Here is a 16557-nt window from a genome sequence, read left to right on the forward strand (position 1 = left end):
AAATAAATAAATAAATAAATAAATAAATAAATAAATAAATAAATAAATAAAAGAAATAAGTGGGAAAGTAGTGATGCCATGTTATCTAGTCTGGAGGAAAAACAAAACAATACCATAGTTAACATAAAATAGCTCAGAGAAACCCCACTGTAAGCCTTGGATGAAGGTGTGCTGAGAAGTGGAAAGCTGTCTTGAGGTTTGTTGGGGAGGTGGATGATTTCCTGGGGAAGAGAGTGGGCAGGGGCCACGGAGTGAGTTAGGTGACAAACCTGCTGGATGTTGGCATCTTTAAAGGCAGGAACTGTCATTCATCTTCTGTCCAACTGCTGATTGTTTTTGGTGCTGTGTTAGGTGCTACTTGGTCCGTATGGATACAGGAATGTGAATGTCAAATAGAAATTTGAGAAGCATTTTATTTATTTATTTTTTGAGACAGCATTTCACACTTGTTGCCCAGGCTGGAGTGCAATGGCGTGATCTCAGCTCACCACAGTCTCCACCTCCTGGATTCAAACCATTCTCCTGCCTCAGCCTCCTGAGTAGCTGGGATTACAGGCGTGTGCCACCATGCCCGGATAATTTTTGCATTTTTAGTAGAGACAGGGTTTCACATGTTGACCAGGCTGGTCTTGAACTCCTGACCTCAGGTGACCCCCCCACTTCGGCCTCCCAAAGTGCTGGGATTACAGGTGTGAGTCACTATGCCTGGCTGAGAAGAGTTTTAAGTGTAATTGGATGTAAAGCTAACACCGTGAGGTGCTTTAACTCAACAGAGGAAAACATCTGTAGAAACAGTGATGTTGAGATTATTCATGAGCGAGCAAGAAGAAGTAATGGGAGTCAGAAATGTTAAGTATTAGAAATAACCAATTTAAAGGTTGCCTTTATAGCAGACAGCTTGGAGTTCTAAATAAATAGCAGATAAACTGCGTGTTCTCGGTAGATGCCTTTCTTCTTCTCAGTGGCCTGATTTTGAGCACTTGGCCAGTAAGTAGCTGACACTAGGCACTTACGTGCTAGGCACTGAATTAACGTGTTTTAATCTTCATAGCAGTCCCATGTTCCCACTGTACAGGTAAGGCAGTGGTGGTACAGAGAGGTGAAGTAGCTTGTCCAGGATCATGCAGCTGGAAAGTGTTAGTGTCTACTGTCAATCAGGTTGCTTTAACAGAAAACTTCTTCCCAAAGGGTTGTTTCTGTTTCTTCCAGTATCATTGGTTTCAACATGCCTCTGAAAAAGCTTGACAGTAAAGCCAGTAGAAACTGAATCCTCCCCAGGTCTGGAAGTAATGTATGATTACGAGTGATGAATGAACTTCCTTGGGGAAGTTATTAGTAAAGTTCTCTGTTTAAAGAACCGTGGACAGTAGAGTTCTTCATGCATGGCTGCTCTGGGATGGGCCAAACTTCACATCATTAGAAGTAATCTGGTGATGGGTGTGCAGGGGGAATACCAGAGTTCCCTACAACCAGTATGTATGAATGATATATGAGGCAAGCATTTCTCACCCCACCCTGCTCCCTCCATGTTTACCCCACATCCTTTGCGCTGTGCTGCGTGGACTTTTGTCCTGCACTTCTATAGTTTTTCTGGATATGATCATCTTAAAGGTCGTCATGCCCTTTATCAGTTGATTGGGACAGAATCTTGACTTACCGCCCAGGCTGGAGTGCAGTGGCGCAATCACAGCTCACTGCAGCCTCGACTTCCCAGGCTCAGGTGATTTTCCCATCTCAGTCTCCCGAGTAGCTGGGACTACAGGTGTGCACCACCACACCTGGCTATTTTTTTTTCTCTTATTTTATTTTATTTTATTTTTGAGACAAAGTCTGGCTCTGTTGCCCAGGCTGGAGTGCAGTGGCGTGATCTGGGCTCACTACAAGCTCTGCCTCCCGGGTTCACGCCATTCTCCTGCCTCAGCCTCTCCAGTAGCTGGGACTACAGGTGCCCACCACCACACCCTGCTAATTTTTTTTTTTTTTGTATTTTTAGTAGGAACGGGGTTTCACCATGTTTGCCAGGATGGTCTCGATCTCCTGACCTTGTGATCCGCCCGCCTCGGCCTCCTAAAGTGCTGGGATTACAGGCGTGAGCCACTGCGCCTGGCTTTTTTTTTTTTTTCTTTCATATCTTTATTTTCTTTTTTTTAACTTTTGAGATGGAGTGTTGCTCTGTCAGCCAGACTGGAGTGCAATGGTGCGATCTCAGCTCACTGCAACCTTCGCCTCCCAGGTTCAAGCGATTCTCGTGTCTCAGCCTCCTGAGTAGCTGGGATTACAGGCGCCCACCACTATGTCTGGCTAATTTTTGTATTTTTAGTAGAGACGGGGTTTCACCATGTTGGCCAGGCTAGTCTCAAACTCCTGACCTCAGGTGATCAGTCCATCTTGGCCTCCCAAAGTGCTAGGATTAGAGGCTTGAGCCACCGCACCTGGCCAAAAGTTTTAAATTTTAATGAAGTGTTCAGTGTATTCGTTTCTGCCAATCTCATTTTATGAATAGTATTTTTGGTGTCCTGTCTAAAAACATTTTGCCTAAATCAAAGTTATGAAGGTTTTCTCCTGTTGTTTTAAACCTATGGTGCATTTTGAGTTAATTTTTATGTAATGTATGATTCACAGGCCGTGGTTTTATTTTTTGCATGTAAATGTTTCATTCTAACACCATAAATTGAAAATATTGTTCATTTTCCATTGAATTGCCCTCACACTTTTGTTACAAATCAATTGACCATATTTGGGTGGGTCTGTTTCTGGACTCTTTTCTCCCATTAATTTATATGTCTGTCCCTTTGCTACTACACTTTCTTGGTTACTGTGACTTTATATTGTCAGTCTTAAAATTGAATAGTATTACTCCTTCAACTTCATTGTTTTTCAGAATCGTGGCTATTGTCGTTACTTTGCTTTTCCATATGTATTTTAAAACCAGTAAGTCTATACACAAAAATTCTGTTGGGATTTTTATTGGGATTGTAATAAGTTAAAAAAACCCTTTTGGAATAATTGTCAACTTTACTAAGTTGTCTTCTTATGACTGGCTTATTTCACTTAGTATGCTATTCACCCATGTTGTAGCACAGGGGTCCCTAACCCCCAGGCCTCAGACTGGTATACTGTCTGTGGCCTGTTAGAAACTGGGCTGTACCACAGGAGGTGAGTGGTAAGTGAGCGAGCATTACTGCCTAAGCTTTGCCTCCTGACAGATCAGTGGTGGCATTAGATTCTCATAGGAATGCATACCCTATTGTGAACTGCACACATTGAGGGATCTAGGTTGCTCACTCCTTAGGAGAATCTAATGCCTGATGATCTGAGGTGGAAAAGTTCCATCCTGAAACCATCCCCCTAACCCCACTCTCTGTCCGTGGAAAAACTGTCTTCCATGAAACCAGTCCCTGGTGTGAAAATAGTTGGGGACCGCTGTTGTAGTATGTGTCAGAATTTTCTTTTGAAAGCTAAGTAGTATTCTTTTATATGCGTATTTTACATTTTGTTTATTCTTCTGTCCATGGGTATATGGGTTGCTTCCACCTTTTGGCTATTGTGTTCAATGCCACTGTGAATGTAGGTGAACAAATATCTCTTTGAGACTCTGCTTTCAATTCTTTTGGGTATGTACCTAGAAGTAGGATTGCTGGATGTTATAGCAATTCTTTTTTTCCCGTCCTTGAATAAACCAGTGAAAAAGATGTTACCACAATTATATTTTTAATTATTTCAGGAATTGCCATACTGTTTTCCATAGCAGCTGTACCGTTTTTACGTTTCTACCAACAGTGCCCAAGTGTGTTGTAATTTCTCCACATCCACTCCAACACTTGTTATTTTGTTTTTTTTTCCTAAACAGTAGATGAATATTACTTTTTAAGTTTTGACTTCTGCTTGTTTTTAGTATGTAGAAATATTTTAAATTTTTGTGTGTTGACCTTATATCCTTTGGCATTGCTAAACTTACTAGTTCTGAAAATTTGTTTTTTATTTTTTAATAGATTGCTTGGGATTTTCTACTTAGACAATTATGTATTCAAATGGGCATAGTTTTAGTTCTTCCTTTATAGTCTGTGTGCCTTTTCTTTTATTGCTGTAATGTACTGTCTAGGACCTCTAATGAGAGTCGACATCCTTACCCGTCCTCAATTTTTGTGAGAAAACACTGTCTTTCATCATAACATAAAATGTTAGCTATGGGTTTTTTGTAGATACTCTTTATCAGGTTGAAGACATTGCCTTCTCTTTCTAGTTTGTTGACAATCTATATGATGAGTGAATGTTGGATTGTTTCAAATGCTTTTTTTGCATAAATTGACATTATCATGTAGTTTCTGGGCTGTAAATGAATTACATTGACTTTTTACCCCTACAAATATTGAACCAACCCTGCATTCCTATGATAAACTCCACTTTATTGTGGTATTTTATTCTTTTAAGATATTGCTTGGCTTAATTTGCTAACATTTTTGTTGAGGACTTATTGTGTCTCTGCTCATGAGGGATATTGGTCTGTAGTGTTTTTGTTTTTGTTTTTTTTTGGATTGTCATTGATTTTTTTTACCAGGGTAGCAGCCTTAAAATGTGTTGGGAAATCATGCTTATGTTATCTGGAAGTGATTGTGCTGAATTGGTGTTCTTTAATTGTTTGATACAATTCACCTGTGAAACCACTTGAACACTTTCTCTCAGAAGTTTTCTGTTGTTGTTGTTTTTTGAGATGGTGTTTTGCTCTTGTTGCCCAGGCTGGAGTGAATGGCCCAATCTCGGCTCATCACAACCTCCGCCTCCCAGGTTCAAGTGATTCTCCTGCCTTGGCCTCCCAAGTAGCTGGGATTACAGACATGTGCCACCACGCCCAGCTAATATTTGCATTTTTAGTAGAGACAGATTTCTCCATGTTGGTCAGGCTGGTCTTGAACTCCTGACCTCAGGTGATCCATTTGCCTCGGCCTCCCAAAGTGCTGGGATTACAGGCGTGAGCCACCAGTTCCCCCTGCCCCTTTTTTAATGCTCAAATTCAATATCTTCAGTAATTATAGTGTTCTTCAGGTTATTTCATCTTGGGTCATTTGTAGTGTTCAAAGAATTGGTTAATTTTATCCAAGTTGTTTATTTTTCTTTTCCTTTTTTTTTAAATAACTTTACATCATAATGGATAAGTTATGTAAAGCTTTGTAGTATTGCCCTTATCCTTTAATGTCTGTAGGGTTGCTAGTGATATCTCCACTTTTTAATTCTGATACTAGTAATTTTTGTGTTCTCTCACAATCTTCATCAGCCTTGCAGAGGTTTATCCGTTTTATTGATTTCTGATAACTTGGTGATGTTGAAGCTGAATGAACTCCTCTGTCTCCATGGTTTTGAGAGGTGAAGCCAGCTGGGCTTCTGGGTCAGGGGTTGTAAACACACCAATCAGCACTCTGTAAAAACGCACCAATCAGCGCTCAGTAAAATGGCCCAGTCAGCAGGATGTGGGTGGGGCCAAATAAGGGAGTAAAAGCTGGCCACTTGAGCCAGCAGACGCAACCAGCTTGGGTCCCGTTTCCAGGTTGTGGAAGTTTTGGTCTTTGGCTGTTCGCAGTAAGTCTTGCTGCTTCCCATTCTTTGGGTCCGCCCTACCTTTAAGCGCTGTAACACTCACTGCGAAGGTCTGCGGCTTCACTCCTGAATTCAGAGAGACCAGGAACCCACCGGGAGGAACAAACAAATCCTGATGCGCCACCTTTAAGAGCTGTAACACTCACTGCAAAGGTCTGCGGCTTCACTCCTGAAGTCAGCAAGACCACGAACCCACCGGATGGAAGAAACTTTGGACACATCTCAACATCTGAAGGAACAAACTCCAGACACACCATCTTTAAGAACTGTAACACTCACCACAAGGGTCCGCGGCTTCATTCTTGAAGTCAGCAAGACTAAGAACCCACTGGAAGGAACCAATTCCGGACACAATTTGATTAGTATTTTGTTTCCCTGAGGCTTCCCTTTTTGATTCTCTAATCAGAAAAGCAAGGGCCTTAGATACGTTGCGTGGCTGTGTACTTCCTGTAACTGTATACGTGTCCAGGGCTAACGAGAGGCAAACAGAAGGAAAAGCAAACAGGTTCAACCCATCCCCTTGAAACTATAGCTTCTTAGCCCCGTTGGTGTTTTAGATCAGTGGTCCCCCAACCTTTTTGGCACCAGGAACTGGTTTCGTAGAAGACAATTTTTCCATGGTGGGTGAAGGGGAGTGGTTTCAGGATAGAAACTGTTCTACCTCAGATCATCAGGCATTGGTTAGAATCTCTTAAGGCGTATGCAACCTAGATCCCTTGCGTGCGCAGTTCACACTAGGGTGTGCACTCCTATGAGAATCTAATGCTGCCGCCGCTGATCTGACAGGAGGCAGGGTTCAGGCAGTTAGGCCTGCTCACCTCCTCACCACCTGCTGTGCACCTCGTTCCCCTTTCTTGCTTCTCCAGCCCAAACTACAAGGCTTCTCCTGAGATCTGTCTGTGTGCACTAACAACTTGCAGGTTTTTTGCTACTGAATCTAGGCTGGGGCATAGCAGAGGGAAAAAAAAGAAGCAAATCACTTCAGCTTCTGTAGTACTATGGAGTTCCCAATCTGTCTGCTATCTTTACTTTGAGTCTTCAAATTATTGTTTGATACTTTCGGTCCAGATTTTATAACTGCTTTCAGTGGGAGAAACAAGGTGGGTTGTGCCTGTTGAAATTTGTCTGGATCTAGAACCTAGAGCTAAAGTTTCAGTTGTTTCTTTGAATATTGTTTTTTGGTGCCTTTTAAATTTAGAAAGAGGTGAATTTGAATCTTTTATTTCTCAAGAACGGAGTAACTGCTCATAAGTAATTTGCTTTTAAATTTATTCTTGTAGATAACCTTTGGTTGAATTAAGACTGAAACAGGACTTTACCATCTTAAAAGAAATGCGTATTCAATTTTTTCCATGTGACTCAGCACTAGAGATGTGTATGCAGTGCTCATCATTTTAAATTTAAGTATATAAAAACCTTCACTTGTTCTTTTCCTATCTTTCTACCTCCAGTTTTAATGAACAAAATATACAAGGTTAAGACTGGGGAGGGCAAAGTCTCCTGGTAGGGTTTTAGAACAGTAAACCGATTGGGAATGACAGGGCACTATTAATGCTGTTCCTAATTTTATTATCAGCAACCTGAAAAGCAAGGGTTGCCTCAGTACTAAGGCCCCCCGCCTACCCGCTGTATTTTGATTTCCTGAATGGCCTATTTTGTCTTATTCAAAACACAATATTACTATTCAGTAATTACTATTCAGTATTACTTTCCATGTGGGGATGGGAAAGGCTATAATTTACTGCAATCTTTCCTAGATGTGTATTGTATATATTCACAGATACCTTTCCTTAGTTTTCTATTCCAATCTGGTAGACAAAGGTGGTGCTCAGTAAGTTAAGTGTTGGTTGAATTGAGGGTGTATGATGCTTTTCAGAGCTTAACTATCAACCCAAATAGAGATTTCTGTGTTCATCTTGCTAGATTTTTTTTCTTGTTTTGTGTCCACTACCCCTAGACTCTCACATGTGTCCAGGTATATATACAAAGATTGAAACTGTTTAATTAGCTTACTCTGGCTAATGGTAATGACTGATATTTCAGATTTCTTTTTAAAAGAAGGCCTACATTTGATTTGTCTTTCACTCATTTTTATGCCTACTCTCATATTCTTAGCTCATTTCCTTCTCTTTAGTACTCTGCCTTTGCGTTTTAGATTAACTTAATATCACACATGTGGGTTGTGCTGATTATGAGCAGAGCAATATGCGAACCTCTTTTTTTTTCCATTTGATTTTTTTCGAGACTCTGTCACCCAGGCTGGAGTGAGGTGACACGATCACTACTCACTGCAGCCTTAAACTCCTCCTGGGCTCAAGCAATCCTGCTGCCTCAGCCTCCCGAGTTGCTAGGACAACAGGCACATACGTCACCATGCTCCATTAATTTAACAAAAAAAAAAAAAAAAAAAAATTTTTTTTTTTTTTTAAACAAACGGGTCTTGCCCAGGCTGGTCTCAAACTCCTGGGCTTAAGTGATCCTCCTGCCTTGACCTCCCAAAGTGTTGGGATTATAGTAGTAAGCCACCGTGCCTGGCCAAGTACCTCTCTAGATGGATTCTCGTTCTTTTTATATTCTTAGAACCAACCCTAGATATAGGAAGGGAATAGGGCTATTCTTATTTTTAAAAACAAACAAAAAAAGTAATTGGGAAATGGAAAAACTTGCCAAGGTCTTGCAGCTACCATTGGCTAAATTGGGATTTAAGCTAGGCAGAACCTCCTTTTTTATCTGCTACTGTATCTAAACTGTATATACTTCTGTCATCTCAAACGTGGAAATAAGGATGACTTCTAATATCTTCTGCAAGTTCACCTACCCATTTATGACTTAGCACCGATTTCATCAGTGTTTTTATTGAGATCTATAATTTCCTCCTATGTAATGTCCCAATTACAATCCTAAGTGAAATTCACAGAAAATATAACCCACTTATATATGTATATAATTTAAAAATCAATATAATGTCCTAGTAATACCAGAAAGGTGACATAAAAATTATTTATACAAAAAAAGTTTAGTACATAAATGCTTAGGCATGATCAGAGTTTAGTTATAATGAAATGGCCAAGTGCTTGTACCATATGTAGAATAATCCTCAGTGGACCAATACTGGTGTTGAGATAGGAGTAATATGCAGGCAATGCAAAGTTGTGTGCTCTCGGTTTAGTGGTTTTCTACAGTGATGAGCAGACCAAAATATAATAGTATCTTGATTTACATGATACAGTTTTGGAAGATACAGTGTATATGAAAACTGAGCAATAAATATTTTATCAGGTTATAGGGACAGATAAATGGGTTTCCTCTGTATCTGAATATCAAAGACCTTCAAAGGCTGTGCAGGACATGAGGCCATCTCTCTTTATTGTGTGAAGCTGTACTGCACACCTCAGGATGTGTGACATACCTGGTCTGTGCCTCTCAAATATTGGTAAAGGACCCTTTTCCTAACCCCAAAAGATCCACAGATTTCTAAAACCACTTCCTTAAGGGGTGAAGGTTTCTCCATTAATAATTACTTTTCTAAATCATTCGTTCCTCAACTGTGTTGAATGACCAGTTATTTTTAAATTTCTGATTGATCACTGACTTCTTTGTAAAATACAGTGAAAATAAATTATTACAATGAAATTTTAATGTCAGCCAACAGACAAGCTGATTTTATTGTCAGATTCAACAGACATAAAATTATTGTCAGTCTGCTATAAAAATTTGTAAATGCTTGATCTCCACTTGTAAGTTTGTCTTGTCATGATGTGGTCTCTATCTTCATCTCACTCTGCTTTCTCTCCCCTCAGTCACCCAAAATGACGGTATGTTCCTAAAATACTTTCCCATGGAAGGTGTAAGTTCCCCTCTTCTTGGCCAAATGCTCAAATGTTTTACTCCCATCACCTCCTTTGTTTTGCACAAGTATCACTTTCTATAAAAACTATCATTTAATGATAGAAATGAACTTAAAACTGCCTTTACCATCAGCAGTCCCTTTTTATCCATGATAGAAATTTGCAAAGTAGTTTAGCAGGCGTAACTCAAGTTGTTTATTTCTTCTTAGCTTTATATACTTATGGATAGGAAGTCATGCAGTACAAACGTGCGAAAGTTCTGCAAGGTATATGTTACTTTTGCTAATCGCATATAGGTAAATCCATCTTAGATGATCTGATTTCTAATACAACTTAACTCTAAAAGTCTAAAAATATCTCTGAGCTATGTATTAAGCAGGTGGTTTTGGACTTAGACTGCATTTTTCTTTTTTCCTTTTTTTTTTTTTTTTTTTTTTGAGACAGTCTTGTTCTTTCGCCCAGGCTGGAGCGCAGTGGCGCAGTCTCAGCTCACTGCAGCCTCTACCTCCTGGGTTCAAGCGATTCTCCTGCCTCAGCCTCCCGAGTAGCTGGGACTTCAGGCATGCACCCCCATGCCTGGCTAATTTTCGTAATTTTAGTAGAGATAGGGTTTTGCCATGTTGGCCAGGCTGGTCTTGAATTGCTGACCTCAAGACCTCAGGTGATCCACCCATCTCAACCAACCAAATTGCTGGGATTACAGGCTTTATAGGCTTCAGCTGCCATGCCCAGCCTAAACTGCATTTTGCTTCATGCCAACCGCTAGGGAAGCAGTGACTTTTTTGGAGATGAGTCTTGTTCTGTCACCCAGACTGGAGTGTAATGCACTCTTGGTCACTGCAGTCTTGGTCACTGCAACCTTTACCTCCCCGGTTCAAGCGATTCTCCTGCCTCAGCCTCTCGAGTAGCTGGGATTACAGGTGCCTGCCACCACACCCAGCTAATTTTTGTAGTTTCAGTAGAGACAGGGTTTCACCTTGATGGCCAGGCTGGTCTTGAACTCCTGACCTCAGGTGATCCACCTGCCTTGGCCTCCCAAAGTGGTGAAATTACAGGCATGAGCCACCGCGCCCGGCATAGCAGTGACTTTTCAAACTTTAATTTCAGAAGACTTCCTGCTGTATTTTTTGTACTGTGAGTTTGAATGATGGAAGACAATTCCTATAACAAGGCAGGAAGGGTCCTGGATTATCAGACTCCTGGCAGTTCATGCTGGTGATGCTGATGGTGAACCCCCTCAGCAGGGGCCCTGCAACTGTTTCTCTGGCGGGTCTGTGTGAAGGCAAGTACTGCTGGGAAGGGGTCCTACTATGGCCACAGTGACTGAATCTTAAATATGATTGGTGTCCTTACTTTTGGTTACTCTGTAGCAGCAGAAAAGTTACAATTTTTAAAGGGAGACAACTTCTTCAATCATGGTTTAACAGTCAGGGTTTTGGGCTGGGCATGGTGGCTCACACCTGTAATTCCAGCACTTTGGGAGGCTGAGGCAGGCGGGTCACTTGAGGTCAGGAGTTTGAGACCAACCTGGGCAACATGGTGAAACCCCTGTCTCTACTAAAAATACTACAATTAGCCTTGTGTGGTAGCACATGCTTGTAATCTTAGCTACTCGGGAGGCTGAGGCATGTGAATTACTTGAACCCAGGAGGCAGATATTGCAGTGGGCCAAGATCGTGCCTCTGCACTCCAGCCTAGGCGACAGAGTGAGGCTCCATCTCAAAAAAGTAGGGTTTTGACAGCATCTTAAATACTTCTGCTCCTCCAGCTGACTCATTTTACACACAGTCATTATGCTGCGATGCATATGGTTGGCTTTGGTGCGTGCTTGTGTAAGTATTTATGGTTGGATCCATGCTCAGTCATGAGGTGGCTTTTGAAGTGGTTCTTGTGTGAAATGGAAATTCTTGGGCATCTAGGTATTTCTTAATTTTCAGTGGGTGTAACAAGTATAGCCAGATTAGATTGAAGGATGTGATCTTATCACGTGCTTTGCTTTCTGAGGCTGGGTCAGCCTTAGAATGGCCCCTTTTGGTTGCAATGTTGGTGTGGCAGACAGTGCTTAGGCTATGAAGAACCTCTGATAGCATTGTCCTCAAAATGTTACCCTGGAGGAGCAGGACAAGGTCAGCTGTGGCTCTCTCAGTCCAAAACCACCCGCTTATTATATAGCTTAGAGATACTACTTTTAATGGCAAAAACTCCATTTACTTTTGTACCAACCTAATATTTTGTTTTAGACTTTCACAGAGTTGAATTGCATTAGAAATCAGATCATATTAGATGCATTTGCCTATTTGTGATCAGCAAAAAGTAATATAATACTTTGGAGAACTGTTTTAATACATGATTTACTATCCTGGAGAAACAAGATATGGGAAACACAAATGTTTCCTTAGTTGCTCAGCTCCTGTGTGCCTCTTAGATGTACTGCTTAGAAAACATGTTTAAGCATGCACACTTTTTATACCATGTGTCCCTTATCTACTAACCAAGGACCTGGTGTGGCATTGAACTAAAGACATAACAACTTGTTCCAATGTTGGGGGACAAAAAAACTGGCTCATACAGCTCAGTGGGAGATGGTGTAGAAATGTGATTCCTTCCTTAGGAATTTTAAAATGACTTTTTAAACACATTGAGAAAATAGTATACTGAACCTCCATCTACCGACCTTAATAATAGTCAACATTCTGCTTTTGTTTTATTGATCAATATTGCTTCACTTTTTTTAGGTGGAGGAGAGGTAAATTCTTTTAGAGCAATTTAATATGACTGGTGGTATAGAAAATTTACATGCTAACATAAAATAAGAATAGGTATATTAGTTTCCTATGCTGCTGTAACAAATTAATCACAGACTTGGTGGTTTAAAGCAGCAGAAATTAATTTTTGTTTTAGAAGCCAGGAGTCTGAAATCAGTCTCAGTGGGTTAAAGTCAAGGTTGTCATGAGAACTGGCTGCCTCTGGAAGTCTTAGGGGAGAATCTGTTTGCTTGCCTTTCCCAGGTTCTAGTGCCTGGCTGTGGTCCTTGGCTTTCATGGTTTCCTCTTTCAAAGTATACTACTTCAGCCTCTGCTTCTGTCCTCATATTGCCTTCTCTCTGACTTTCCCTCCTCTCTTGCCCCTTTTGCAAGGATCCATGATTACATCAGGCTCACCCAGGTAATCCCATATAATATCTCCACCTCAAGATACTTAATTATGCCTGCAAAGTCCCTTTTGCCATATAAGGTACCATTCATAGATTTTAAGCATTAGGAGGTAGATATATTTGGGACCATTATTCAATTTACCACTAGTGTAGTCAGCACTCAAGTGTCAAATAAATGGTAATAGGACCACAACCTTGAGAGTGGGGACTATAAATACCCAGTGGTGAAATACATTAAGATAAAGTTCTTCAGTACCTAGAGGAATTTCTATGCAGAATACATTTTGTCATTTCACATAGGGGATGCAGCATTCCTATTATGAGATGACAAGATAGAAGGAGGCATGTATTGGTGTAAGGCCAGTTAGTAGCTGGTGCCTTTGAGACCTGAGAGGAAATGGCAGCAGTTCAACATCAGAGCCCAGACGGTGCTAGTTCATAGCTCCTGTCTCAGGCTTGACCCTGGCAGTTGACAACACAGTGCTCTCCTGGGCCTTAGGCCATTCTGTCACCCTCCCTGAGCTGTGGAGCTGAGCTCCTTCCCTGTCCTTGCTTCTGCCTCTTCTTAGAAGCCTTTTTGAATTTATCATAGTGCCTACTATGTGCTGGAGGAGAATCTGCTGCACAAGACAACTTTGATGTCTTATCCAAGTCTGCTTCTCTGGACTCGCAAAAAAAAAAACAGATCCCTCCTAGCTCTGGTTTTCACTAAATGTTTCCGAGGTCTTGGTTATTCTCCACATAAACCTGGAGACACACTTTTCATTAAACTCTAAGGCAGAGGTATGGGGTTTCTGTGTCTGAACCTCAAGCCCCAGAATGTTCGAATGGAAAGATGGGGTAGAGACTTTGAGGGCAACTTCTTCTGGCTGTGAGACTTTGGGTAAAAGTGACAATCATACAGAGTCCCTTTCCCATCTGTGAAAATGGGATTAACAAAAAAAAGTCCTTTCAGGGTAGTGTGAGAACCAGCAAATAAGACAAGTGCCTTGCCCTGCTGCACTGTGAATTGACTTTTCTTGGAGGCATTTGTCCTTTGGCTGAAATTCACATGCTGTGTGCTCCAGTACTGTGAAGTACTTTACTTCCTCAACCCCATCCTTCTCTTAGCTTCAGGGCTTTTTGCATACATTTTCTTTGCCAAGAATCCATTTGCTCTCTCTTCCCCCCCCCCCCCCCCCGCCAACAGTCTTATTTTGTTCTGGATCCTTTCCATCTTTCTTGATTCTCACCAATTATTTAGCCCTCAATTTAGACGTCATTCCTGCCACTCTTGGATTAGACATCTCTCCTGTGTTTCTCCCATACCTAACACTATGGTAGCACTTAGCATGTAGGCTTGCATTCTCTCATGTATATGTTTTTTTCTTCAGAAAACTAGGTTTATTGCTACGCGATCTGCCAGTAATTCCAGCTATTTTGGGTGATTTCATTATTTGACTTAGCATTTTTTGTGTGTGTGTGTGTGTAAGTGTGTGAGTGTGTAAAGACTTATTTTAAAACTCAAGAGTCTTCTCTGTTGCCCAGTGCAGTGGTGAGATCATAGCTCACTGCTGCATCAATTTCCTAAGCTAAAGCAATCCTCCCTCCTTTGCCTCCCAAAGTGCCGGGACTATAAGTGTGTACCCCTCCCTGCCCCCTATCCCCAAGCCAGCACTTTATATTTAATTGTCTTCTGACTTGTGTTTATTTCCCATATCAGAGCTAAGGTGGGTAGGGCTGTGTCCTCCCATGTTATCAAAGACCCAGAACAATGGCTGGTGTGGACTTGCTGGTCAGTATTCACTCACTGAACGTGTATTGGTTGGGAATTTTTTCAACTCTGTAATGGGTTATTCGGTTTAAAAAAATAACTCACTGGATTTTTTTGTGTAGGGGTGGGGTGAGGGGGTGGGTATAAGAAAATAGGATATAAATTTGTTGTCTCAGGTCACTGAGGTTTGTATTTTTTGTTATTTATTTATTTATTTATTTTTGAGATGGAGTCTCGCTCTGTCACCCAGGCTGGAGTGCAGAGGCGTGATCTCCGCTCACTGCAGCCTCTGCCTCCCAGGTTCAAGCAGTTCTCCTGCCTCAGTCCCCCGAGTAGCTGGGATTACAGGCACCTGCCACCACGCCCAGCTAATTATTGTATTTTCAGTAGAGACAGGGTTTCACCACTATGGCCAGGCAGGTCACGAACTCCTGACCTCAAGTGATTCATCCGCCGCAGCCTGCCAAAGTGCTAGGATTACAGGCGTGAGTCACTGTGCCCGGCCTGTTGGTTTTTCAGTTAATTATTTTTTTCTTTTTTGAGGGGGTAGAGATGGGGTCTCGCCATATTGCCCAGGCTGGTCTCAAATTCCTGGGCTCAAGCTATCCTCCTGCCTCAGCCTCCCAAAGTGCTAGGATTGTAGGCATTAACCACTGCACTTGGCCCCAGGTCATTGAGTTTTATTGATGCAGAAATCACTGAAGTTCTTAAAAAATGTTTTTGTTTTTTGTTTCTTTATGTTATTTTTTATTTTTTGGTGGTGGCAAATGGAAATCTTGGTGGCAGCTATGATCCCTTCACTAGCAGGGATCATATGTTTTGGAAAGTATATTGCAGGTGTTTTATCTTGATCTGGTTACTTGTTTTAAAATAGTTCAGGTTGTTTTGGTTAGGCTTTCTAATAGTAGTTGATCATAATATTCAGCTTTCTATTTTGGGGGAAGTTCAGTTTCTTATTTAAAAAATGTTAAGGAAAACCTCAGACATTTAATGTTGAAAAAATGAGTCACAAAGAAGTCAGAAGCATCAGTGAGGGATGCTCCTTAAGGCTGTGAAATTGAGCAGGCTGTACCCCTAGATGCCAGCCTCATTAGGGTGGATTAATGCTAAGCTCCTCTGAGCTTACACCCATCATTACTTCATGTTCTCCTTTCTCAGCAAATCTGATGCCCATCAATTCTGAGCATGTTCTGTGCACTTGCAGTATCCAGTATTGTTTACCACTGCTTGAAGTTGCCCAGCTGAACAAATATTTCTGACTTCAGATAATTTACATGATATCTTTCCCATGAAAGACATGACTTCATCATGTTAATTTCTTTCTTGCTTAACTAAACACGAGCAAACCTTTCTTTTGTCACAGCTTTGTTTCTGTATGGTAGGAATTTTATTCTGACATGCTGTTTAATTAATGTTTAAAAAGAGGATCTTTGCTTATATGCTCCCTTTGGCTACTAGAGACAGCTTTGTAGCGCATGATGGAGCCTGCATAATTTCTCACTGACCGCGTTTGCCTTGGTGTTGTCTTCTACTGAGTTTAAGGGTCACCTCTACTATTTATTTTTAGAATATTTAACTTCACCACTAACTTTATATCAATTTATTTTCAATCTTAATTTTTCCTGGCTTTATTTTTCTCTCATGGTTTGTTGTTGTTGTTTTTGGGGACGGTAGAGGCAGGGGAAACAGGGTCTCCCTCTGTCACCAAGGCTGGAGTGCAGTGGCATGATCACAGCTCACTGCAGCCTCGACCGTCCAGGCTCAAGCGACTCTGCTACCTCAGCTTCCTAAGTAGCTGGGACTACAGGTACGTGCCACCACACCTGGCTAAATTTTGTATTTTTTATAGAGACAGGGTTTCGCCATGTTGTTCAGGCTGGTCTCCAACTCCTGGGCTCATGCAGTCTGCGTGCATTGGCCTCCCAAAGTGGATATTTTAAAAAGTCTTGTTGATTATAAATAGCTTTATCATTTTGGGATAAAATGGGATTTTTTAAGTCATGCAGGTGTGTCTGTAGCTGGAAGACCTTGTGTGAACTAGATTACCTTTAGAAACCTATAACACTAATAAATTTTTTTAAAATCACACAACCCATATACCTATCTGAAAGATTATGGTATACACAACTGTAGGAATTATTGTTTATTCGCCTTATCAGAAAGTCTTGAAAGCATGTGTGGATTGTGTACCCCTTAATAACTCTTCAGTA

The 16557-nt window shown here is 41.2% G+C and overlaps 1 protein-coding gene and 1 non-coding gene across 2 annotated transcripts in view; one reads left to right on the forward strand and one right to left on the reverse strand.

Annotated features, from left to right (window-relative positions):
- Positions 1 to 16557, forward strand: part of IGF2BP3 (insulin like growth factor 2 mRNA binding protein 3) — a 152521-nt gene that overhangs the window by 58249 nt on the left and 77715 nt on the right. The window lies entirely within an intron of this gene.
- LOC111545107 lies at positions 13962 to 14032 on the reverse strand. The gene has a single exon (XR_002732343.1). It is a non-coding gene; the product is annotated as a small nucleolar RNA SNORD65 (small nucleolar RNA).

Source organism: Piliocolobus tephrosceles, chromosome 8, assembly GCF_002776525.5.
Source record: "Piliocolobus tephrosceles isolate RC106 chromosome 8, ASM277652v3, whole genome shotgun sequence".
Classification (NCBI taxonomy): domain Eukaryota; kingdom Metazoa; phylum Chordata; class Mammalia; order Primates; family Cercopithecidae; genus Piliocolobus; species Piliocolobus tephrosceles.